The sequence below is a fragment of the Mustela nivalis genome (assembly GCF_964662115.1).
Source record: "Mustela nivalis genome assembly, chromosome: 5".
NCBI classification, from domain to species: Eukaryota; Metazoa; Chordata; class Mammalia; order Carnivora; family Mustelidae; genus Mustela; species Mustela nivalis.
This window is the reverse complement of record NC_139024.1, coordinates 87,779,197-87,803,525: the sequence shown is the minus strand read 5'-3', so window position 1 is coordinate 87,803,525 and position 24,329 is coordinate 87,779,197. Positions and strand designations below refer to the sequence as shown.

At 44.0% G+C, this 24,329-nt stretch overlaps 1 protein-coding gene across 3 annotated transcripts in view; it reads left to right on the top strand.

Annotated features, from left to right (window-relative positions):
- CCND3 (cyclin D3) overlaps nucleotides 1-24,329 on the top strand; it is a 94,724-nt gene that overhangs the window by 34,174 nt on the left and 36,221 nt on the right. The gene's annotated exons all lie outside the window — the stretch shown is intronic.

Below are 24,329 nucleotides of genomic sequence, written 5' to 3'. Positions count from 1 at the left end.
ATGTGTGTGTGTGTACACACACACACACACACACACACACATACATATATATGTATATATATGTTTTTTGTTTTTGTTTTTTTAGTAATCTCTACACCCAACGTGGGGCTCAAACTCAGGACCCCGAGGTCAAGCGTCACATTCTCTTTTTTTTTTTTTTTTAAAGATTTTATTTATTTATTTGACAAAGATTACAAGTAGGCAGAGAGGCAAGCAGAGAGAGAGGAGGAAGCAGGCTCCCCGCTGAGCAGAGAGCCTGATGCGGGCTCAATCCCAGCACCCTGGGATCATGATCCAAGCCAAAGGCAGAGGCTTTAACCCACTGAGCCACCCAGGCGCCCGTCTTCTTCTTCTTATTTTTTTTTTTTTAAGATCTTTATATATTTTTTTTTGACAGAGAGAGATCATAAGTAGGCAGAGAGGCAGGCACAGAGAGAGGAGGAAGCAGGCTCCCCGCTGAGCAGAGAGCCCGATGTGGAGCTTGATCCGAGGACCCTGAGATCTTGACCTGAGCCCAAGGCAGAGGCTTAACCCACTGAGCCACCCAGGCGCCCCTTGAGTCACATGCTCTTCTGACTGAAACAGCCAGTCCCCTCCCCATTTTTCTCAGTTGAAGGATAGTTGACACGATGTTACATTAACTTCAAGTATACAACATAGTGATTTAAGAGGTTTATAGGTTGTGCTGTGCTCACCATGGGGACAGCCACCACCCGACTCCATACGACACTATTACACTGCCATTGACTATGTTCCCTTTGCTGTACCTTTTATTTGTGGGGCTTGTTCATTCCATCACTGGAATCCTCTATCTCCCACTCCCCTCACTCATTTTGCACAACCCTCCATCCCCAGGAAGGAAGTGCTTCTTAGGGTACTAGTAATAATGATTGCTGTAGGTTTTTCCGTAAATGCTTTTTAACAGGGGTTGAATTTTATCAAATTGCTTTTTATGCATCTATTGAAATGATAAATTGTGTTTTTTTTCTTTTTTCATTGTGAATGCTCTAAATTACCAGAATTTTTTTTTTTTTTTAAGATTTTCTTTATTCATTTGACAGAGAGAGAGAGATCACAAGTACACAGAGAGGCAGGCAGAGAGGCAGGCAGAGAGAGGGGAGAAGCAGGCTCCCTGATGAGCAGAGAGCCTGATGCGGGGCTCGATCCCAGGACCCTGAGATCATGACCTGAGCCGAAGGCAGAGGCTTTAACCCACTGAGCCACCCAGGCGCCCCTATCAGAATATTTTTATGTTGAACTTTCTTTGCATTTCTGGGATAAATTGAATTGTTGCGTGATATATTATCTTTCTGTTTTTTATTTTTTATATTAAAGATTTTATTTATTTATTTGAGAGAGTGAGAGACTGAGAGAGAGCACATGCACAAAGGGGGAGAGGGAGAAGCAGGCTCCCCACTGAGCAGGGAGCCCAACATGGGGATTATTACCTGAGCTGAAGTTAGATGCTTAACTGACTGAGCCACCCAGGTGCTCTTATATTATCTTTTTTAATATACTGCTAGGTTTGGTTTGGTCTGGTTATATTTTGAACAAACTTGATCAGCATCTATGCTCCTAAATTAACCTGTTGATTTTCTTTCTTATACTATATTTGGCTGATTGGAATTGGCATTTTACTAATATCATTGAGTAAGTTGAGAGAGTTTCTTTATTTTTTAATCTCCAAGAAAAAGTGGCATAATAGGGTGCCTGGGTGGCTCAGTCATTCAACTTATGCCTTCTGCTCAGGTCGTGATCCCTGTGTTCTGGGATCACAGCCCCCCAGATAAGGGCTTCCTGCTCAGCGGGAAGCCAGCTTCTCCCTCTCCAGCTTCCCCTGCTTGTGTTCCCTCTCTTGCTGTGACTCTCTCTGTCAAATAAAAAAAAATAAAAAAAGGAAAAGTGGCATAAAATTGGAATCGATGCACTTGTGAGTATTTGGTTAAGCATTCCTAGAAAACCTTCTAGAGCTGGTATCATCTTTGTTGAAAGATTTTTTATTTTGTTTATAGCTGTAAGTAAAGTGACTACATATCCTGGTTTGCCTGGGCTAAAGCCAGGTTTTGCCTGTTCCCTGGCATATTTGTAATAGGGGCTGCTTTCACTTTTAAAGATGTCCTGCTTCGGCTAATAAAATACGTGATTATTCTGCATATGGGACTATATAGGCTTTTCTCTTTATTATTGGATTAGTTTTGGTAAATTATATTTTTCTATAGTATATTCCAGTTTGCCTCAAATTTATTGGCATAACTTGTTCATATAGTTCTCATTTTTAAAACTCAGTAGTAAGGGTGCCTGAGTTGCTGCATCAGTTAAGTGTCTGCCTTCAGCTCAGGTCATGATCTCAGGGTCCTGGGATCGAGCCCTGGATCAGACTCCCTGCTCAGTGGAGAGTGGGCTTCTCCCTCTGCCTGCCACCGCCCCTGCTTGTGCTCTCTCTCTGTCAAATAAGTAAAAAAATAACAATTTTTTTTTTTAAAAAACTCACCTGTAGCCTTAAGTATATTACTTTTAAAATCTGTAACATTGTTTATATCTTTTTTCTTGATCAATACTACCTAAGTGTTGTCTATTTTATTAGTCCTTTGAGCATATGACTTTTGACTTTCCTGATTTTCCCTACTATTTATTTTCCATTTCATTAATTTTTGCTCTTATTTTACTGCTTTCTCTTTTTTGCTCTCTTAGGACTTATTCTGCTGCTCTTTTTTTTTTTTTTTAACTTCCTTACTTCTGAGCTTGGTTGATCCATTTAGAATCTGTTTCTTTTCTAATATGTGTGCTTAAAAACCACCTATAAGGGGGCGCCTTATAGGCTCAGTGGGTTAGGCCTCTGCCTTTGGCTCAGGTCACGATCTCAGGATCCTGGGATCGAGCCCCACATTGGGCTCTCTGCTCAGCAGGGAGCCTGCTTTCCCCTCTCTCTGCCTGCCTGTCTGCCTACTTGTGATCTCTGTCTGTCAAAACAAACACACACACATCTATAGGGTGTTTTTTCCTTACTGAAACACCTATATGTTTTTTTCCTGACTGTATATGCTTATCATACAATGCACAGATCTTTTTTTTTTTTTTTTAAGAATTTTGTTTATTTATTTGACAGAGAGAGATCACAAGTAGGCGGAGAAGCAGGCAGAGAGAGAGGAGGAAGCAGGCTCCCCGCCGAGCAGAGAGCCCGATGTGGGGCTCGATCCCACACCCTGGGATCATGACCTGAGCCGAAGGCAGAGGCTTTAACCCACTGAGCCACCCAGGCGCCCCACAATGCACAGATCTTAAAATCTTCAGTTTTTTTTAGTTTTGGCAAATGTAAATGCCCATGTTGCCATCATCCAGATTGAGATATAGGACATTTCCATCATTCTAGAAAGTTCCATGGCCATGGGGTTCATTATGGATCAGTCCACCCTTCACCACCAGAGTTAATGAGTTTAGAAATACACTTGGCTACAAGTTCATCTAAGTGGAATCATACAGTATATACTCTTTCAGGTTTGGCTTCTGTCACTCAGTACATGTTGTATATATTAATTAGTTCCATTTTATTACTGAGTTTATTCCAATATATAGATGGATATACACTTTTTATTTATTCATTCTTTGTTGATGCACGTTTGGATTATTTCCAGTTTTTCACTATTACAAATAAAGCAATTGTGAACATCCTTGTACAAGTCTTTTGTGGACATAAACTTTCATTTCTCTTGGGTGGGTTCCTGGAATTGGAAAAGCTGGGCCTGAATGTAGGCATCTCTTAAGTTTTATGATATAGCATTTTGATTTTCATTTAGTTCTAGTTCTTAAAAAATTTCCATGAAGATGCTTTGATCTCTAAGTTATTTGGAAGTATGTTTTAAAATTTCCACATGGGTGGAACTTTTTGTTGCTGCTGATAATTTCTAAGTTAATTCCACTTGGGTCAGTTAATTCAGTCTTTATAACACATTTTTTGAATGTTTTGAGCCTTGCCTATGATCTAAAATGTAGTAAATTTGTATGCTCAAAAAGAATGCGTGTTCTCGGGGGGCTCAGATGGTTGAGCCTCTGCCTTCGGTTCAGGTCATGATCTCGGGGTCCTGGGATCGAGTCCTGTATCGGGCTCTCTGCTCGATCGGGAGCCTGCTTCCCTCTCTCTCTCTCTGCCTGCCTCTCTGCCTGCTTGTGATCTCTCTCTCTCTTTCTCTGTCAAATAAATGAATAAAATCTTTAAAAAGTGCGTGTTTTTTAATACCCATAAGTATTTATTTAATAAGCTTGAGATCTATAGACATATATACATATATTTTTTTTTCTGCTTAATCTATCAATTATAATTTTTTAGGATTCTATTTATTTGAGAGAAACCGAGCACAGGCAGCAGGGGAAAGGGCAGAGGGAGAGGGAGAAACAGACTCCCTGCTGAGCAGGAAGCCTGACACAGGGCTCGATTCCAGGACCCCAAGATCATGACCTGAGCCAAAGGCAGACGCTATACTGACTGAGCCACCCAGGTGTCCTTTGATCTATCAATTACTAAAAAAGATGTATTAAAACTCTCCTGCCCCAACGTGGATTTACTAATTTCTCCTTATAGTTTTGTCAGGTTTAGCTTTATGTATTTAGAAGCTTTTCTTATTTGGGATATACAGATTTGGAATTATTGTATTATTGTAGCAAACAAATTTTTATTCTATCACATTTTCAAATCATCATATGGTGGATGTCTCTTATAATGCTTTTTGCCTCAGCATCTGTTTTTTTTTTTTTTTTTAAGATTTTATTTGTTTATTTGACAGACAGAGATCACAAGCAGGCAGAGAGGCAGGCAGAGAGAGAGAGGAGGAAGCAGGCTCGCTGCTGAGCAGAGAGCCCGATGTGGAGCTCGATCCCAGGACCCTGGGATCATGACCTGAGCCGAAGGCAGAGGCTTAACCCACTGAGCCACCCAGGCGCCTCCCTCAGCGTCTGTTTTATCCCATGCTAATATTTGGCACTGATTGGGGTGCCTGGGTGGCTCAGTCAGTTAAGCATCTGCCTTTGTCTCAGGTCATGATCCCAGGTTCCTGGGATCAAGCCCCGCATCGGGCTCTCTGCTCAGCAGGGAGCCTGCTTCCCCCTCTCTCTCTGCCTGCCTCTCCGCTTACTTGTGATCTCTGTCTGTCAAATAAATAAATAAAATATTTAAAAAAAAAAAAAAAGAAGAAAGAAAAAGAAAAAAAGTACTGGGCACCTGGGTGTCTCAGTGGGTTAAGCCTCTGCCTTCGGCTCAGGTCATGATCCCAGAGTCCTGGGATTGAGCCCTGTATCAGGCTCTCTGCTCAGTGGGGAGCCTGCCTCCTCTTCTCTCTCTCTGTCAAATAAATAAATAAAATCTTTTTTTAAAAAAGTACTAAAAAAAATTACTAAATTATCTAGGGCATCCTAAGTATTCAATACATACTAACTCAATGTCTCTGTGTTTATGATTATGTTCATTGTGTCGCTCTTGCTTTTATCTGAGTTCTGGCTCCTCAACTTACCAGAAGGTGACCAAATATATAACTAGAGTCTCTGCTTCCTTGTCTTGAAGTGCAATAATAATGGCTACTTCCTGGGGTTGCTCTGAGAATGGAGTAAAACAATGGTGATGGGCACCTGGGTGGCTCAATCAGTTGAACATCTGACTCTTGGTTCTTGCTCAGGTAATGATCTTGGGGTCGTGATATCGAGCCCTGTATGGGGCTCTGAGCTCAGCGGGCAGTCTGCTTGGGATTCTCTCTCTTCCTCTTCCTCTGCTCCTAAAAAAAGAAAGAAAGAAAATTTTAAAATATAGCGATGAAAAGAGCTCAGCACAGTGCCTACTTATGATCTCTCTGTCAAATAAATAAAATCTTAAAAAATTTTTTTTTTAAATAAATAAATAAAATGCTAGTGGAGTAAGACCCCTTGGGTATCTCACCATCCATTTAGATGTTCTGTCCAAAGCTACTTTGTGCCTCCTCTCTCCCCATGGAATCATCTGATTTTCTTGAGCACCTGAGAGATGGGCTGACATGAAGCCCTACCCTTCAGGAGCTCACCACCCAATAGAAGCCTGACCCCAGAACATCCAGTAGAAGTGCCATTATAGAAATTCAAACAAGGTGCTTTGAGACCCTGCAGAAGAGATGGACCCTATGGGGACGAGGCTGACCAATTGGTCAGCCTGAGACTGGGGGAAGCCCATTTCCCCAGCTCCACCAAACATACCAGCACTGTCACCTGTCATTCTCCCAATACCACGGATTGTATTGTAAGAGGGTTACAACAAATCAGACAGCTTTTCCTCACTTCACAACCTCCAAGTGGTGACACAGGGATCTAGGCCTCTTACATCTTGTGGTGACACAGTCTCTGGGACCCCAAAGCCCCCATTAAGCATCTTTTACTTCAGAGACATCTTTGACATCAGCCACTCCCGACCTGTTCCTATGGCTGCTCTTCTTGGGAAGACCTGGGCCCAGGAGGGGAAGGGAGTCACCTCCATAGTCACATGTGTTCCATCTCTGCTTGAGGAGATCCTCAAATTGTTCTGCCATCTTGTTGACTGTAATAATCCTTTCAGCTGGGGCGCCTGGGTGGCTTAGTCAGTTGGGCATCTGCCCTCACCTCAGGTCATGATCCCATGGTCCTGGTATTGATCCCCACATTGGGCTTCCTGCTCAGTGGGGAGCCTGCTTCTCTCCCTGCCTGCCACTCCCTCTGCTTGTGTGCACCCACGCGTGCGCTCTCTCTCTCTCTCTGACAAGTAAATAAATAAAATCTTTTAAAAGTAATAATAATAATCCTTTCAGCCAAAAAAAATTATTCTGGCACTTAAACCAGTGCTTGGCACACAGTAGGTATTCTGTAAGTTAGTGCGTTGGTTAGTTAGTTTATTTATTTATTTGAGAGAGAGTGTGTGTGCGCGCGCACAAGGTGGGGGGAGGGGCAGAGGAAGCGAGAGTGAGGGTGGTGGGGAGAAGAGTCCCCACTGAGTGTGGAGCCTGACGCAAGGCTCGATCCCAGGACCCCTGAGCTCACAAGCTGAGGTGAAACCAAGAGTCGGATGCTTAACCAACTGAGCCACCCAGAAGTCCCTACAATAAATATTTTTTAAATGCCCGAACTTGTCTCAATTTCAGGAGGTGCTTAGAGGTTATTTGCAAGGCTACATTAAACTCAGCAATTGGGGGGCAGATAGAGAGATGGAGGGAGCTTCCCCCCCCCCGAAGATTTTATTTATTTATTTATTTATCAGAGGGGGGAGGCACAAGCAGAAGGAGTCACAGGCAGAGGGTGAAGCAGGGTCCCTGCTGAGTAAGGAGCCTGATTCGGGACTCAATCCCTGAGCCACAAGCAGACGCTTAACCGACTGAGCCACCCAGGCATTCCCAGAGGGAGCTTTTGAATACCACACAATTAGGGAATGGGTGGATCTCACTCTCTTTTATTTTATTTACTTATTTTTTTAAGAGCTTGTTTCTTGGTCACCTCTATACTGCCCCTGAAGGCAAGTAAAAATCACCTCAGTGCTACAGGCTTTCTAGCCCTTTTGCTTCCTCCTATAGAATCAGAAAGGAAAAGTGAAAGGGTTGAGCAGAGGCCCTGGTGGGGGAGGGAAGGGATGCCTAATCCTGGAGGGGAGGATCTCACTGTGCCCTCCCAGCATTTGGGGAGAGCACCCAGGCAAACTGAGCACAGGTTCTGATGGATTCCGTACTCTACATTGTCCACGTCGGGCTGTGGGAATTTGGGCAACTTACTTTATCTCTCTCCCCTGGTTTTTAGATTGATTCAAGTTCACAATAAAAAGCATAGACCATGGCACGGTGTAAGTGCTGTATAATTGTGGATATTGCCATCATTGGGGACAGAAAAGAAATGATCACCTGAAATCCTAAAACGATAGACTGAGGCTGTTCTTGGTGTCCAGCCAGATTCTCCTGCTGCTCCTGGTTTTCAGCTTATGCTGTGGCTCTAAGCGTTTAGGTAAAATAAAGGAAATGTATTTTCTTTTTTTTTTTTTTTTTAGATTTATTTATTTGTTTATTTGCTAGAGAGGGAACACAAGCAGAGGGAGTTGGAGAGGGAGAAGCAGGCTCCCCACCAACCGAGGAGCCAGATGTGGTACTTGATCCCAGGACCCCAGGATCATGACCAGAGCCCAAGGCAGATGCCCAACAACTGAGCTACCCAGGGTGTCCCAGGAAATATATTTTCATGGCCCCAGCCTTAATCCCTGCCCCCTTACTTGTCTTGCCTCCAGTCTGCCTCGTCTACCCCAGAGCACCCATCCAGCTCCCCGCTGCTCCCCACCAGCCCGATCTTTGCTCTGCCACCTGCTCACCACCCCACCTTAGTTTGCCTCTATCTCTGTCCCAGGGTCAGGTTCTGCATGTCAGTGCCAGCTAGTTAATCTGATAAACGGATTTCTGAAAATACTAATTGGAGCCAGTGCAAAGGTTGCCTCTTCATACAAAGGTGCATTATGACTGGGGCCCTTCTGGAGAAAATGCCGCGCCCCTTGTGTCCTGGTCTGTGGGAGGGAGCGATGGAGCAACCTACAAGCTAGGAAGCTGGGAGAGATTCAGGCCATCCAACTCCCCTAAAGGAAGATGGATCCTCTTTGAGAATCCACCATGTTGGCTGGGGAGAGGACACACAGATATGCTGGCAGAGACGTGCCATGGAACATGGCAGACATTTGATAAGTAAATTCTAGATTCAGAGCTGGGCTGCAGAAAGGGTAAGACTTGTCTTCACCTGCGGGGCGCCTGGGTGGCTCAGTGGGTTAAAGCCTCTGCCTTCGGCTCAGGTCATGATCCCAGGGTCCTGGGATCGAGCCCTGCAGCAGGCTCTCTGCTCAGCACGGAGCCTGCTTCCCTTCCTTTCTCTCTGCCTGCTTGTGATCTCTGTCTGTCAAATAAATAAATAAATAAAATCTTAAAAAAAAAAAAAGACTTGTCTCCACCTACAAGGAGAAAAGGAAATGCAAGTACACAATTAATAAGCACACAGAGTAAGCTGTATCCTGAGCTGAAACAGACACAAATCAGCATAGATAGGGATGAGAGCCCCCATTCAATCTGGAGGATTTGAAAAATTCCCTGGAGAGGGTGTTGGTGGCCTTAGAACTGGTGCCTGAAAAGGATTATGTTTATTTACTTATTTAAGATTTTTTTGTTGGGGCGCCTGGGTTGCTCAGTGGGTTAAAGCCTCTGCCTTCGGCTCAGGTCATGATCTCAAGGTCCTGGGATTGAACCCCATATCAGGCTCTCTGCTCAGCGGGGAGTCTGCTTCCTCTTCTCTCTCTCTCTCTCTGTCTAAATAAATAAATAAATAAATAATCTTTAAAAAAAAATTTTTTTTTGTTAATTTTAAGTAAATACCCACTACATGTGGGGCTCAAACTCACAACTCCAAGATCAAGTAGTAAATTTACTACTAGTAGTAGAAAATCTGCAAGTAGTAGAACACAGAAAGAAAAGAAAATCACCCACTCTCTCACAATTGAAGGTGCCCTCTGTTCCTGGCAGGTAATGGAGTTATGGGTGATTTCTGTTTGCTATCCATTTCTGTATTTTTTAAGTTTTTTATCATGAGTTTTACAATAAAAAGAATATACATTCATAAAAACAAAATTTAAAACCCAAAGACAACTGACGACTAACATTTCAGCATGTCATCTTCCCGGGCTTTTTGTAATACATAGTTTTATCATCCCGTTCGTATAGTTCTAGATACCTGCTTTTTTCAGTGTCTCAGCATTTGCTTTGCTCATTATAAATGCTTCACAGATAGAACTAGTGGCTGTGGGATGTAATTCACATAACCATGCCCCTGCCCTCCGACTGTAAGATTGTTTACACATATTTGCTACCATAAATAAGCCTTTGTGGTTTTTTTGAAGATTTGTTTGAGAGAGAGAGAGCACGCATAAGCGGGAGGGAGGGGCAGAAGGAGAGAGAGAATCCCAAGCAGACTCCGCATTGAGCTCGGAGCTGGACACGGGGATCCATTCCATGACCCCGAGATCATGACCCGAGCAGAAATCAAGCGTTGGACACCCAACCAATTGAGCCACCCAGGCGCCCCATAAATAACCCCTTGTGTAGTCCTACACATAGGCAATACTTTTTTTTTTTTTAAAGATTTTATTTATTTATTTGACAGAGAGAGAAATCACAAGTAGGCAGAGAGTCAGGCAGAGAGAGAGAGAGAAGCAGGCTCCCGCTGAGCAAAGAGCCCGATGCGGGGCTCGATCCCAGGACACTGAGATCATGACCTGAGCCGAAGGCAGCGGCTTAACCCACTGAGCCACCCAGGTGCCCCGGGGTTACACATTTTATGGGTTTTGACAAATGTGTAATGACACGTATCCGCCAGTGCAGTATCACGCAGAGTCGTTTCACAGCCCTAAAAATCCTCTGGGCTCTATTATCCCTTCTATTCTACCGTCCTTCCCCACTAGCCCCTGGCAACCACTGATCTTTTTCCTCTTTGCATAGTTTTGCATTTTCCAGTCTGTCACATAGTTTAAATTGTATAATAAGCAGCCTTTTCAGATTGGCTTCTTTCACTTAGGAATATGCATTTCAGTTTCCTCCTTGTCTGCATGAAGCATGGTTTCTTTATCCATTCACCAACTGAAGGACATCTTGGTTTCTTCAAGCTTTTGCAATCATAAATAGAGCTGCTGTGAACATCCCCAGGCAGGTTTTTTTTTGTGAATGTGTTTTCAGTTCACTTGGGTAAATGCCCGGGAGCACAATTACTGAAATTATGCGAAGAATGTATTTAGTTTTGTAAGAAACCGCCAGACTGGTCTTCAAAGTGTCTCCCCCGCTCTGCACTCCCCCCAGCGATGACGGAGAGTTCCTGCTGCTTCACACCAGGATCAGCATCTGGCGTTGTCAGACTTCTGGATATTGGCCATTTAGGTGTGGAGTGGTAGGAAATAACAGAAAAAATATATGTTGGTCTCTGCCCCTGGTTCCTGGCACAGAGTTTCTAAACCCCTGTAATTTCCTGTGATAAGAGCATAAGGAGCATCTTTTGTTCTGATATTTGATCTTTGATCCAGGTTCCTGACATAGGGATCTGAAGCCCCTTGGTATTTCCTTGGGGACAGGAGTGTCTTTTGTTCTAATGAAGTGACTCTGGGTGGGTTCCTGGTTGGCTCCTGGGTGGGTCTGCTCACTATAAAGACCATGATTAAAAGCTTGGAATTTTCAGCCCTGTCCTCTCATTCTGGAGAGGGGGGAGAGGGGATAGAAATGGAATTAATAATTAATGCCTCCATTAGGAAGCCTCCACAAAACCCCAATAGTCTGAAGTTTGGGGAGCTTCCAGGTGGGTAAACACATCCATGTGCTGAGAGGGTGATATACCCCAACTCCACAGGTACAGAAGCCTGGAACCTTCCCAGATCTTGCCCTATGTATCTCTTCATCTGGCTGATCGTCTGGCTTTTATCATATCCTTTAATAAACTGGTCAAGGTCAGTAACTGTGTCCCTGAGATCTGTGAACCAGCAGTTTAGTCAGATCCAAGGAGGAGGTGGTCATGGGAACCTCTGACCTGGAGACAGTTGGACAGAGTTCTAGGTAACCTGGGACTACTACTTGTGACTGGCATCTGAAGTATGTCCTGGGGGAGTGAGACCTTCACCTGTGAGATCTGACACTCTCTCTCAGTAGGTAGTGTGAGAACGGAGGTAAATTGTAGGCCACCCAGCAGGTGTTGCAGAATTGCTTGGTGTGGGGTGGGGGGAACCTCCACACATCAGGGGTCAGCAGCATTGTGAGTATGGTTGTCACGTGAGAGTAAAGGACAAGCATATAGGAGGACTATGAGGTGTTTCCTATACATGTGATATCTCATCTTTATTTTAATTTTCATTTACCTGATGACATATGATATTGAGCAACTTTTCATATACTTATGTGCCATCCGTATCTATTCTTTGGTGAGGTGTCTGTTCAGGATTTTTGTCCATTTTCTAATCAGATTGTTAATTTTCATGTTGTTGAGCTTTAAGAGTTTATGTATTTTGTTTTTATATTTGTTTTTAAAGACTTTATTTATTTATTTATTTATTTATTTATTTATTTATTTGACACACAGAGAGAGAGAGCACATACACAGGCAGAGGGAGAGGGAGAAGCGTATTCCCTGCTGAGCAAGGAGCCTGATCGATGTGGGGCTCGATCCCAGGGCTCCATGATCATGACCCAAGCCAAAAGCAGACACTTAACCAACTGAGCCACCCAGGCACCTCAAGAGTTTATGTATTTTGGACAACAGTCCTTTATAGATGTATCTTTTGTAAATATTTTATCATCATCCATAGTCTGTCTCCTCATTCTCTTGACATTGTCTTTTACAGTGCAGAAGTTTTTAATGTTAATGAAGTCTAGCTTATTAATTATTTCTTTCATGGATCATGCCTTTGCTGTTCTAGCTACAAAGTTATGACTTGATCCAAGGTCTTTTAGGGCTTTTCCTGTGTTTTCTTCTAGAAGTTCTGTAGTTTGGGGGACACCTGGGTGGCTCGGTCAGTTAGGCATCTGCCTTCAGCTCAGGTAGTGATCTCAGGGTCCTGTGATCGAGTGCTGTGTCAGGCTCCCTGCTCAGTGGGGAGCCTGCTTCTTCCTCTCCTTCTGCTGCTCTCCCTGCTTGTGCTTTCTCTGTCTCTGTTGAATAAATTAGTAAAATCGTAAAAAAAAAAAAAAAATAGAAGTTCTATAGCTTTGAGTTTTATGTTTAGGTCTATGATCCATTTTGAGTGAGTTTTTTTTTTTTTTTTAATTTATTTATTTATTTGACAGACAGAGATCACAAGTAGGCAGAGAGGCAGGCAGAGAGAGAGGAGGAAGCAGGCTCCCTGCTGAGCAGAGAGCCCGATGCGGGACTCGATCCCAGGACCCTGAGACCATGACCTGAGCCGAAAGCAGAGGCTTAACCCACTGAGCCACCCAGGCGCCCTTGAGTGAGTTTTTGTGAGGAATGTAGGCCTATATCTAGATTCATTTTTTGGTGGATAGATGTCCAATTGTTTCAGTACTATTTATTGAAAAGAGTATCTTTGCTCCATTGTATTGCCTTTGCTATTTTATTAAAAATTAGTTGAGCGGCACCTGGATGGCTCAATCCTTAAGGCTCTGCCTTCAGCTCAGGTCATGATCTCAGGTCCTGGGATCAAGCCCCGTATTGGGCTCTCTCCTCAGCAGGGAACCTGCTTCCCCCCTCTCCCACCCCCCCTTCTCCCTCTCCCACTCCCCCTGCTTGTGCTTCCTCTCTTGCTGTCTCTCTCTCCGTCAAATAAATAAATAAAATCTTTTAAAAAAAATCAGTTGGTTATAGTGCTCGCTTCGGCAGTGCATATACTAAAATTGGAACAATACAGAAGAGATGAGCATGGCCCCTGCACAAGGATGACACGCAAATTTGTGTGAAGTGTTTCATATTTTAAAAGGTTTTATTTATTTATTTGACAGACAGAGATCACAAGTAGGCAGAGAGACAGGCAGAAAGAGAGGAGGAAGCAGGCTCCCTGCTGAGCAGAGAGCCCAACCAGACCCAGGGCATGATCCTAGGACCCTGGGATCATGACCTGAGCCGAAGGCAGAGGCTTTAACTCACTGAGCCACCCAGGTGCCCCAAGTGTTCCATATTTTAAAGAAAAGAATATCAGTTGGTTATATTTTTGTGGGTCTATTTTAGGTTCTCTGTTCTGTTCCATTGACGTTTTCGTCAATTCTTTTACCAATACGACACTGTCTTGAGATTGGGTATTGTCAGTCCTCTCTGACTTTGTTCTCCTTCAATACTGAGTTGGCTGTTCTGGGTCTTTTGTCTCTCCATATAAATTTTAGAATCAGTTTGTTTTTGTCCACAAAATAAGTTACTGGAATTTGGGGGGGGGGGGATTGTGTTGAAATTACAGATCAAGTTGGGAAGAACTGGCATCTTGACGATATTGGATTTTCTTACTCATGAACATTTAATTCTTTGGTATCCTTCATCAGAGTCATCAGAGTTTTATAGTTTTTCTCATTTAGATCTGTTTATATGGTATTTCATATAAAAAATAATGACTATTTAATTTTGGAAGGGGCTGCTAATGTCAATGGTAATTTCCAATTTTACTTGTTCCACTTGTTAGTATATAGAAAGGTGATTGACTTGAGCATATTAATCTTGTATCCTGTAGCAATTGCTACAATTGCTTATTCATTCTAGGACTTTTTGTTGTTGATTATTTAAAATTTTCCGTATAGGTAATCATGCCATTTTTGAACAAAAACAGCTTTGTTTCTTCCTTCCCAATCTGTATATAATTTATTTCATTGAAAACAGTGGTGAAAAGGGACATCCTTATCTTGTTCCTCATCTTAGTGGGAAAACTGAGTTTCTCATCATTAAATATGATATTAGCTATGGGTTTTAGGTAGCTATTCTTTTTCAAGTTGAAGAAGTATCCCTCTATTTCTGGTTACTGTGAGTTTCTATCATGAATGGGTGTTGGATTTTGTCGAATGTGTTTCTGCCTCTGCTGATACCATCCTTGATTTTTCTTCTTTAGCCTATTGATATGATGGATTATTTTAATTGATTTTTGAATGTTAAACCAGCCTTGCATACCTGGGATAATTCTCACCTGATCATGGTGTATAATTTTCATACATTGTTGGATTCAATTTCTTAATATTTTGTGGAGGATTTTTGCATTTATATTCATGAGAAATTTGGTCCATAGTTTTTTTTTTAATCTTTTCTTGTAATATTTTTGTCTGATTTTGGTATTAGGGTAATGCTGGCCTCAGAAGAATAGTTGGGATGCAGTCCTTCTGCTTCTATCTTCTGAAGAAGATTCCAGAGAATTAGTATAATTCCTTCCTTACATGTTTGGTAAAATTGCCAGTGAACCCATCTGGGCCTGGTGCTTTCTGTTTTGGAAAGTTATTAGTTATTGATTCAATTTCCTTAATCGATAGAGGCCTATTAAGATTCTATTAGTAACTTTTTTTAAAGGATAGATTTCTAGAGATAGGTTTCCTGGTCAAGGGTTGACCAGAGCCTTGGTGGTTCTCAGTGCTGTCTGGACATTAGAATCACCTGGGGGAGCTTTTTAAAAATCCCACTGCTGGGGCACCTGGATGGGTCAGTGGGTTAAGTGTCTGCCTTCAGTTCAGGCCATGATCCCAGGGTCCTGGGATCAAGCCAGTGTCAGGCTCACAGCTTAGCAGGGGTGTCTGCTCCCCACCCCCCACCCAAATAAATAAATAAATAAATAAATAAAATCTTTTTTAAAATTTACTTTTCTACAGAACCCTTTGGTTCCTGCATTAGAAGCAGTGTGAGTGGAGGCCAGAGTGAAAAGCAGGGAAGTCCAGATGTAGGCTGTTACATTCACTTGGGTGAGAAATACAGGTGGTTTGAATTTGGAAGGTCAAGGGGCAAATACTGAGAAGTGTTTGGGTTCACGATAGATACTCCAAGGCAAAGCCATTTGAAGTTACTGATGGATGGGATGTGGGTCATGTGAGGGAAAAAAGGAGTCCTATAAAACTCCAAGGTATTTCCCCGGAGCCAATGATGGTAGAGCTTGGTTAGGGTAGAGGGAAGGTGTCAACAAAGGCCCAGGGTGTGTGTTTAGGAAGTATTCAAACAATGAAGATCCCATATGCTAAGAATATGTATCGGGATGAGGGCCAGGGTATGGAAAAATGGGAGATAAGATGCGCCAGAGTGGCTCAGTCGGTTGGGCATCTGCCTTTGGCTCGGGTCATGGTCTCAGGATCCTGGGATCGAGCCCCACATGGGGCTTCTTTCTCAGCAAGGAGCCTGCCTCTCCCTCTGTAGCTCCCCCAGTTTCTGCTCTCTCACACACACTCTTTCTCTCAAGTAAATAAATAAAATAAAATAAAATTTTATAAATTTGAGCCAGCTGGGTGGCTCAGTGGGTTAAAGCCTCTGCCTTCTGCTCAGGTTCTGATCTCAGGGTCTGGCAATCAAGCCCCGAATCAGGCTCTCTGCTCATCGGGGAGCCTGCTTCCTCCTCTCTCTTTCTCTCTCTGCCTGCCTCTCTGTCTACTTGTGATCTCTGTCTGTCAAATAAATAAATAAAATCTTAAAAAAAAATAGGAGATAAAATACACTGCAGTAGGGGCGCCTGGTGGGCTCAGTTGATGAAGCGTGAAACTCTTGATCTCGGGATTTTGAGTTCAAGCCCTGTATCGGGTGTAGGGATTACTTAAAAATAAAATCTTAAAAACAACAACAACAACAAAACCTCAAAAACCAAAAACTCTTCAGTAGTTTATAGAAGGCCATGAATACCAAACTAAGGAATTGAAATTTTTGTGATAGGAGCAGGAGGAGCTTTGGAAATTTTTGAAATATAATTAATATGATCAGAGCTTAGCTTTATAACATCAATTGTGTTTAATAACATGAAAAATGCCCATGAAATAATTTTCACTAAAAGTTTAGATGTACTGTGATTATAGTCAAGTTTAAAAAAAAAATCTCGGGGCGCCTGGGTGGCTCAGTGGGTTGGGCCGCTGCCTTCGGCTCGGGTCATGGTCTCCAGGTTCTGGGATCGAGTCCCGCATCGGGCTCTCTGCTCAGCGGGGAGCCTGCTTCCCTCTCTCTCTCTCTCTGCCTGCCTCTCCGACTACTTGTGATTTCTCTCTGTCAAATAAATAAATAAAATCTTTTTAAAAAAAATCTCTTTTATGGATAAAAAGCCTTCATGTATTTTTTTTTTTTAAGATCTTATCTATTTATTTGACACAGAGAGAGAGCAAGCACACAAGCAGGGGGAGCAACAAGCAGGGGGAGAGGGAGAAGCAGACTCCCGGCTGAGCACGGAGCCTGATGTCGGACTCCATCCCAGGATTTTGGGATAATGACCTGAGTGGAAGGCAGCTGCTTAATCGACTGAGCCACCCAGGCACCCAAAAGTCTTCATGTATTAAGAAAGAGTGACTGGGGGTGCCTGGGTGGCTCAGTGAGTTAAAGCCTCAGCCTTCAGCTCAGGTCATGATCTCAGAGTCCTGGGATTGAGCCCCATATCGGGCTCTGTGCTCAAGCGGGGAGCCTGCTTCCTCCTCTCTCTCTCTGCCTGCCTCTCTGCCTACTTGTGATCTCTGTCTGTCAAATAAATAAATAAAAATCTTAAAAAAAAAAAAAAAAGAAAGAAAAAAAGTGACTGGAAGGAAAATTATCAAAATGTTCATAGAGACGGTTTTGGTGGTTGGTAAGACTGTGAATAAGATTGGATTCTTTTTCCTTTTCTTTCTGGTTGTCTGTATTTCCCATATTTTCTTTAACTGAGTGTAACTACTTTTATGATAATATTAAATGTGTGCAAGAGGGCGCCTGGGTGGCTCCATCAATTAAGTATCCGACTCTTGATCTCGGCTCAGGTCTTGATCCAGGGTCATGAGTTCAAGCCCTGCATTGGGCTCCACACCAGGCATGGAGCCTACACAATAAGTAAATGAATGAATGAATGAATGTGTGCAGGATAGGAGGAAGGAGTACATTAGATGCAGAGAGTGGAAGCAGGGATATGGGTTGGGTTTACTGCAGCAGTCCAGGGGAAATGGAAGGAGAAGTTGAACTGGAGCAGAGGCCATGGGAGGAGGAGGGAAGTGGATGTGTTTCCTGCCTCGAAATGGATGTGTAAGGAAGCCTTACTACTACAAGTGTGGTTGTTAGGAGGAGAGGCTCTGGAACCAGGCTGCTAGAATTGGAATGTGAACTTGGCCAAGTTGGGCAAATCAGTCTTTATGTTTCCTAAGAGTCTGTAAGCAGGAATAATAGTTATACCTGCCCCGTGAGGTAGTTCTAGGAAGTAACTGAGTGAGTACATATTAACCGCTCAGAGCAGTGGTGCTCAGCTCATAGACACTCGATGGTTTAGCAATTATTCTTACTACTTACCCGGCCTCCGTGGAATTGGTGCTGAATGTGATTGCAGAATGTGCAGTGGAGTGGAGTGAAGGTTTGAAGGTTACTGAAATATTATCCCTTACAGATTAATTTTTTATAAAATATGTTTATAAATTTTTTTAAAACTTAGTAAGAGTTTTTTGAAACTGAGTCAGGCTGTCTCCAATGGTGAGCTCCCGACACTGAGGCAGGTTTTTTGTTTTTTAAGATTTTATTTATTTATTTGACAGACAGAGATGACAAGTAGGCAGAGAGAGGGGGAAGCAGGCTCCCCGCTGAGCAGAGAGCCCGATTCGGGGCTCGATCCCAGACCCTGAGATCATGACCTGAGCCAAAGGCAGAGGATTAACCCACTGAGCCACCCAGGTGCCCCTGCTGAGTCAGTTTTAACAGGCACTGCACAGATCACTGAGGGGCTGGTACAGGGTTGTGATTCCAAACTAGTTTTCATCAGAGGATGTACTGGGTGTTTTGGGTGATTAAGTTCATTCCGTTAATAGTATTGTCCATGGGACGCCTGGGTGGCTCAGTCGGTTAAGTGTCTGCCTTCGGCTCCATTCATGATCCCAGGGTCCTGGGATGGAGCCCCACATTGGACTCCTTGCTCAGCAGGGAACCTGCTTCCTCTGCCTGTTGCTCCCCCGGTTCATTTTCTCTCTTTCTCTTACAAATAATTAAATGAAATCTTAAAAAAAAAAAAAAAGAAAAGAAAAAAGAAAAAGAAAAGTACTATCCATTGGGGCATCTGGCTGACTCAGTTGGTAGAACTTGCAATTTCTTGATCTCAAGGGTGTAAGTTTGAGCCCCACGTTGGGTGTAGAGTTTACAAAAAGTCATCATCGTAATAATAAAGATTAGACAAACCATAATAGATGCTTAATCACAGGAAATAAAGTAAGGGTTCCAGAGGGGGAGATGGGGGGGGGAATGGGGTAACGACGGGGTGATGGCCATTAGGGAGGGCACGTGATGGAATAGTTATAGAACAGTTATGGAAGACTGATGAATCACCGACTCTACCTCTGAAACCAATAATATGTTGTATGTTAATTAATTGAATTTAAACTAAAAAAATAAATAAAAGGAAATAAATGAAAATGAAACATAATAATAAAGATTAGATTTTTTAAATAAGTACCATCCTTTATTCTGAGCCCTCTTTAAGTGCTTGGTGCTCAGGTAGTCTTTGTTTTATGAAATATGGTATATATAGACCAGAGGTTTTTTCCCTAATACCCTCACTTGACAATAGTCTTGCATTTTGGTTTCCAAAATTTGGGGGGAAATTTTACTGGTCTTTGAAATGTAAGTTTCTGGGAACTCGGGTTGTGGGGAAAATGAATAATTTGGTTAGGCTCAAGTAGGCGCCTTTGAATCCCCTTCTGAACCTGAGAGTCTATCATTTCAGGGCCACAGCTTGGACCGTCTGATCCAAGTGAGTCATTCTGCAAATGAGAGCATTTAGGTGGGGTACTGGGGAAAGAGGTGAATGGTTCTGCACCACTCGGCCTCTATAGCTATCATAGAGTTCTTCTAGTGGACGCCCTTGGCAGCCAGCTTGTGGGAGGGACCACTGTCCTATGACCTCCAGCGTCCTCGTCTTTCATCTTGCTGAAGGCTCCTGGTGGGGAGACTCTGTGCTCTGTGCCACAGTGTTCCTGAACTACTGTTCCAGTGGGCCAGGAGTTTAGAGTCTGAGGTCAATCCCCCAAGATCTCTACTCCAAGGAGCTTAGAGTCCTTCATATACAAAGGATGGTTTTGTTACCACAACTCCCATACAAGATGAGGATAATAGTACCATCTAACAGCCATGGAGAGGCATCTCTGCCTACTTCCCTCACCTCCAGCCAGAGCTGCAAAGAAAAATCCGACTCTGAGAGATAGACCGTAAGATCAAAGCAGACTGGAGATGTGCCGAGTTACCTTAAAGAGAATGGCTTCCAAACCATGACACCTTCATTTTCCCCACAACCTTAGTTCCCAGAAACTTAACCTAACATGGCTACAAAGAAAGGTCCATTAGCTCTGGATACTTTATGTATGTATGTATGTATGTATATTGTATTTATTCATTTGAGAGAGAGAGACAGAGAGCACGAGCAGTGGGAGGGGCAGAGGGAGACGGCAAAACCGACTCCCCGCTGAGCTGGGAGCCCAAAGACATGGGGCTCAATCCCAGTACCAGAGATCATGACCAGAACTGAAGACAGACACTTTTTATTTTTTTTTTTTAAGATTTTATTTGTTTATTTGACAGAGAGAGATACAGCAAGAGAGGGAACACAAGCAGGAGAGTGGGAGAGGGAGGAGCAGGCCTCCCCTTGAGCAGGGAGCCTGATGTGGGGCTCTATCCACTGACCCTGGGATCATGACCTGAGCCAAAGGCAGACGCTTAATGACTGAGCCACCCAGGCATTCCTGAAGACACATTTCAACAACTGAGCCACCCAGGCATCCCAGCTCAGGCACAAGTTCACCGAGTAGAGAGGGAAGCTGACCCGGCCTAGTGATTTTCCCTTTTGTGGAAAAAGTGACCTCTTCCAGGCCATGCCCCCAACACAGGAACTTTGTTGGCTGCTTCCCTTTGTTCCGCTTCTTTACTCCCTAACTCCCTTCTGCTTTGCCTTTGGTTGCCTTTGGGGAAGGGTCTACATGGAGAGAATGTGCTGGCCCGAGGCCCCAAGTGCCTCTGTCATGCCTGCTCAGTCGCTGTGTCTCCCACTGTTGGTTTACACTTGGCTGTGTGAAGTGCACCTCTGCCTGGGAGCACTGGTTACCTTGAGTTTGCCCCAGGAGTGGAGGCTCCCCTGGACGTGTGTTGGCAGGTCCTAGTTTGGAGCCTGAGGAGCTGAGGAGGCAGGCCCAGCCCTCGCTGAGGTCATACACTCCTTGTGACCTTGGGGCTTGCCTTCCCAGCCAACACCCCGTACCTCCATTCACCTTACCATCCACCCCACTGGAGTTCCTCCAGCTCTGCTCTCTGTGTTCTTGTGAAGATGAAATTCAGTCAGTGGCAAAGAAAGCGCATGCTAACATGTTGAAGCATTCTACACGTGCAGATGATGACTGTCGTGATCAAGTGGGATCCTGTGTGTATGTATAGACTCTGAAAAGTGTAACCCTGTTGCCGTATGAATTACCCTAGTTCTGTTGGGAGTCAAGAACCATGGGAAATTGACAGTTGGGCTCAAGAGAAATAGCAAATTGGCCACCCACCCCCCTCTTTGAGGGTTAAATTGATAATAGTGCCAGGGTTTACCCAGAGGAAGAACTAAGATGGGAACTGAGTTAGGCTGTGGTTCAACAGGTGGCTGCCTATCTGTGACCCCGGCTCAGTCGGGCTTTTGTTGAGTGGAAACGGGGCACTTGGGACCCTCCATCAGGACAGCCAGTGAGTTTCCCCATAAAGCTCAAGGGCAGGGCACATGACCACGTGACTCACCAGACGCTGAGCTCAGGCTGCTGTTTTTCCACTGGACTAAAGTGAGCCCTAGAACCCTCCAGCTGCTCCTGCTCAAGGGAAGGGGGCCGTGCCTGCTTCACCCCTTCTTGCCCATGACAGACACCCCGCCAAGGGGTCCTACATGGGCTGGATCCTGGTTGATGGGACCCATCCAGAGTAGCTCGGGGGAATCTTTTTCGAGGTGGTGTATTCTAGATAACTTGGACGTATGTTTATATTTAGGAATCACTTGGTGGTTGAGAGGTGGCATGGAAATGGGGGTGACAGGCTCCTATTAGCTGTACTGAGTACTATTCTAAGGAATTAATGTGTTACCTCATTTAATTTTCACCCCAAAAGCCCCTGGGTGGTAGATCTGTTTACAGATGAGGAAACTGAGGAACAGAAGGCTTCATTAACCAGTCCAAAACTGCACAGCTACTGGAAAGTGACAGAACCAGGATTTATTTTTATAAGTTTTTGTTTATTTATTTTTTAATTAACATATAGTGTATTATTTGCTTCAGGGGTACAGACAGGTCTGTGAATCATGATCTTACACAATTCACAGCACTCACTCTAGCACATACCCTCCCCAGTCTCCATACCAGGATTTATTTATTTATTTATTTAATTTTAAAAAGATTTTATTTATTTGACAGAGAGAAACACAGTGTGAGAAAGAGAACACAAACAGAGGGAATGGGAGAAGGAGAAGCAGGCCTCCTGCCGAGCAGGCAGCCTGATGTGAGCTGGAACCCAGGATCCTGGCCGGGATCATGACCTGAGAAGAAAGGCAGACGCTTAATGACTGAGCCACCCAGGTGCCCCACCAGGATTTATTTTTTATAAAGATTTTATTTATTCATTTGAGAGAGAGAGAGAGCACAAGCAGGGGGAGAGGAAGAGGGAGAAGCAGACTCCTTTCTGAACTGGAACTCTATCCCAGGCATCTGGAGATCATACCCGAGCTGAAGGCAGACGCTTAACCATCTGAGTCACCCAGGTGCCCCCAAAACCAGGATTTAAACCAGGCGGGAAGTCTGACTGGGGAGTCAGAGGTTTTTTGTTTGTTTGTTTGTTTTAATATTTTATTTATTCATTCGACAGAGAGAGAGATCACAAGCAGGCAGAGAGGCAGGCAGAGAGAGAGGGGGAAGCAGGCTCCCCGCTGAGCAGAGAGCCCAATGCGGGGCTCAATCCCAGGACCCTGAGATTGTGACCTGAGCTGAAGGCAGAGGCTTTAACCCACTGAGCCACCCAGGCACCCCCAGAGCTTGTTTTATTATTATTGTCATTTTTCTGATGCACACCTAAGGCAGAGAGAGGCTTGTCAAGGTCACACAGCTGGTATGTGGTGGACCTGGGAGTCAGCCCCAGGTCCGTCCACCTCTGGAGTTCACACCGGTAACCATCACTCAATGCTGTATCCGTGGTTGCCCTTAATATTCAACAGGAACGTGCACTGTAGTATTATATATAATGTCGTACGACATTCTATTATAGTACACTCCCCTATCGTAGTATGATCTGTTACGAGGTTACCGTTTATATGATGAATTCTCTATCGTTAGACATGTAGGTTGCTTCCATTTTGTCCCCATTATAAATAAATGCCAAGTCTGTCTGTCTGTCTTTCTTTCTTTCTTTCTTTCTTTTTAAAGAGAGAAATGGTAGGAATGTTGTTTGATTTATCAGTTTATTTGTTTCTTTTCAAGGATTTAAAGCAGATGGGCTGAGGTCTCAGATGCTGGAAGAATTGGAGGCTTTGAGTTGACTGCTTGCATGGGGAATGAAATTCTGATTAGGAATGGTGCCAGTGTGGAGTGAAGGAAAGAACAGACCCCATGCTTTAGCCCAGGGATTTGGCATTGCCTGCTGAGATAGAGAGTTGGGGATGCATTTCAGAAATATCTGTAATTCCCACTTTGGATGTGTTAGTGTTCTCTAGCTTTTTCCAGCCCAGTATCTCACTGACATTGCCCAGATACACGTGGGTGGGGCTGGCCAGAGGGTGAGCCATTTTCTTCCCCAGATCAGCCATGTGCGGCCATCTGGAGTCACACCATCTGTCCATCCCATGCCCTTTCCAACTCTGTCTCCTGTTGAAGTTTCCCCTTTGGTTCCTATGTCCCAGGTTGAAAATGGAAGAGGAAGCCTGAGTACACAGTGATGACCGTAAAGGTCTCATACACTAAGCCCTCAGCATGAGTTCAGTCCTCACCTCTTGTGTCCTCACAGCTTTGGGGGATGGGGACCCTTACAAAAACGCCATTTTATGGATGAGGAAAAGGAAGCTTCAGGAAGTTAAGGGCTTGCCAAGGCTGTGGAGCCAAGGACTGATAGAGCCGGGGTTCAGAGACAGGGCTGTCTAAATTCTGTGGCCACATCATGTGATCTGCTACATCTACTTTGCAGCCTTTGTGATGCACTATAAAAAAGAGGACCCTGTAGTTCTTGGGGGGAATTTGCAAGAAATCTGCAAGAACATGTCCAATTACCTGCATGTGTGTTTACCAGTTGGGCTCACTTCGAGGGTGTTGGGACCACAAAGGATCCTGGAAGTATTTTCCCTGCCTTATTTTTAAAGTGAGTAAGAGGAGGTCTAGAGAGATGAACGGACTTGTCTAAGGGCAAGATGTTGGGCCAGCCAGATTAAAACAAAAGTCTTCTGATGCCCACCCTGTGGCTCTCTAGAGGCAAACAGCTCTTAGCTCGACTCTCTCTGGAGCACTCAGAGTTGAAGCATGTGCTGGTAGAGCAGGTACAGAGAGATAGGAGTAGGTTGGTATTGCTGGGCATTGCTAGGGTTCATGGAGAGAGGGAACCACAAGAATCCTCTGGTTTTCCACTCCTTATTCCCTCACATACCTAAATTCTAGTTCCACTGTATAGAAAAATACAAGTGGGAACAATTGTCAGGAAGGTAGCATGGCATA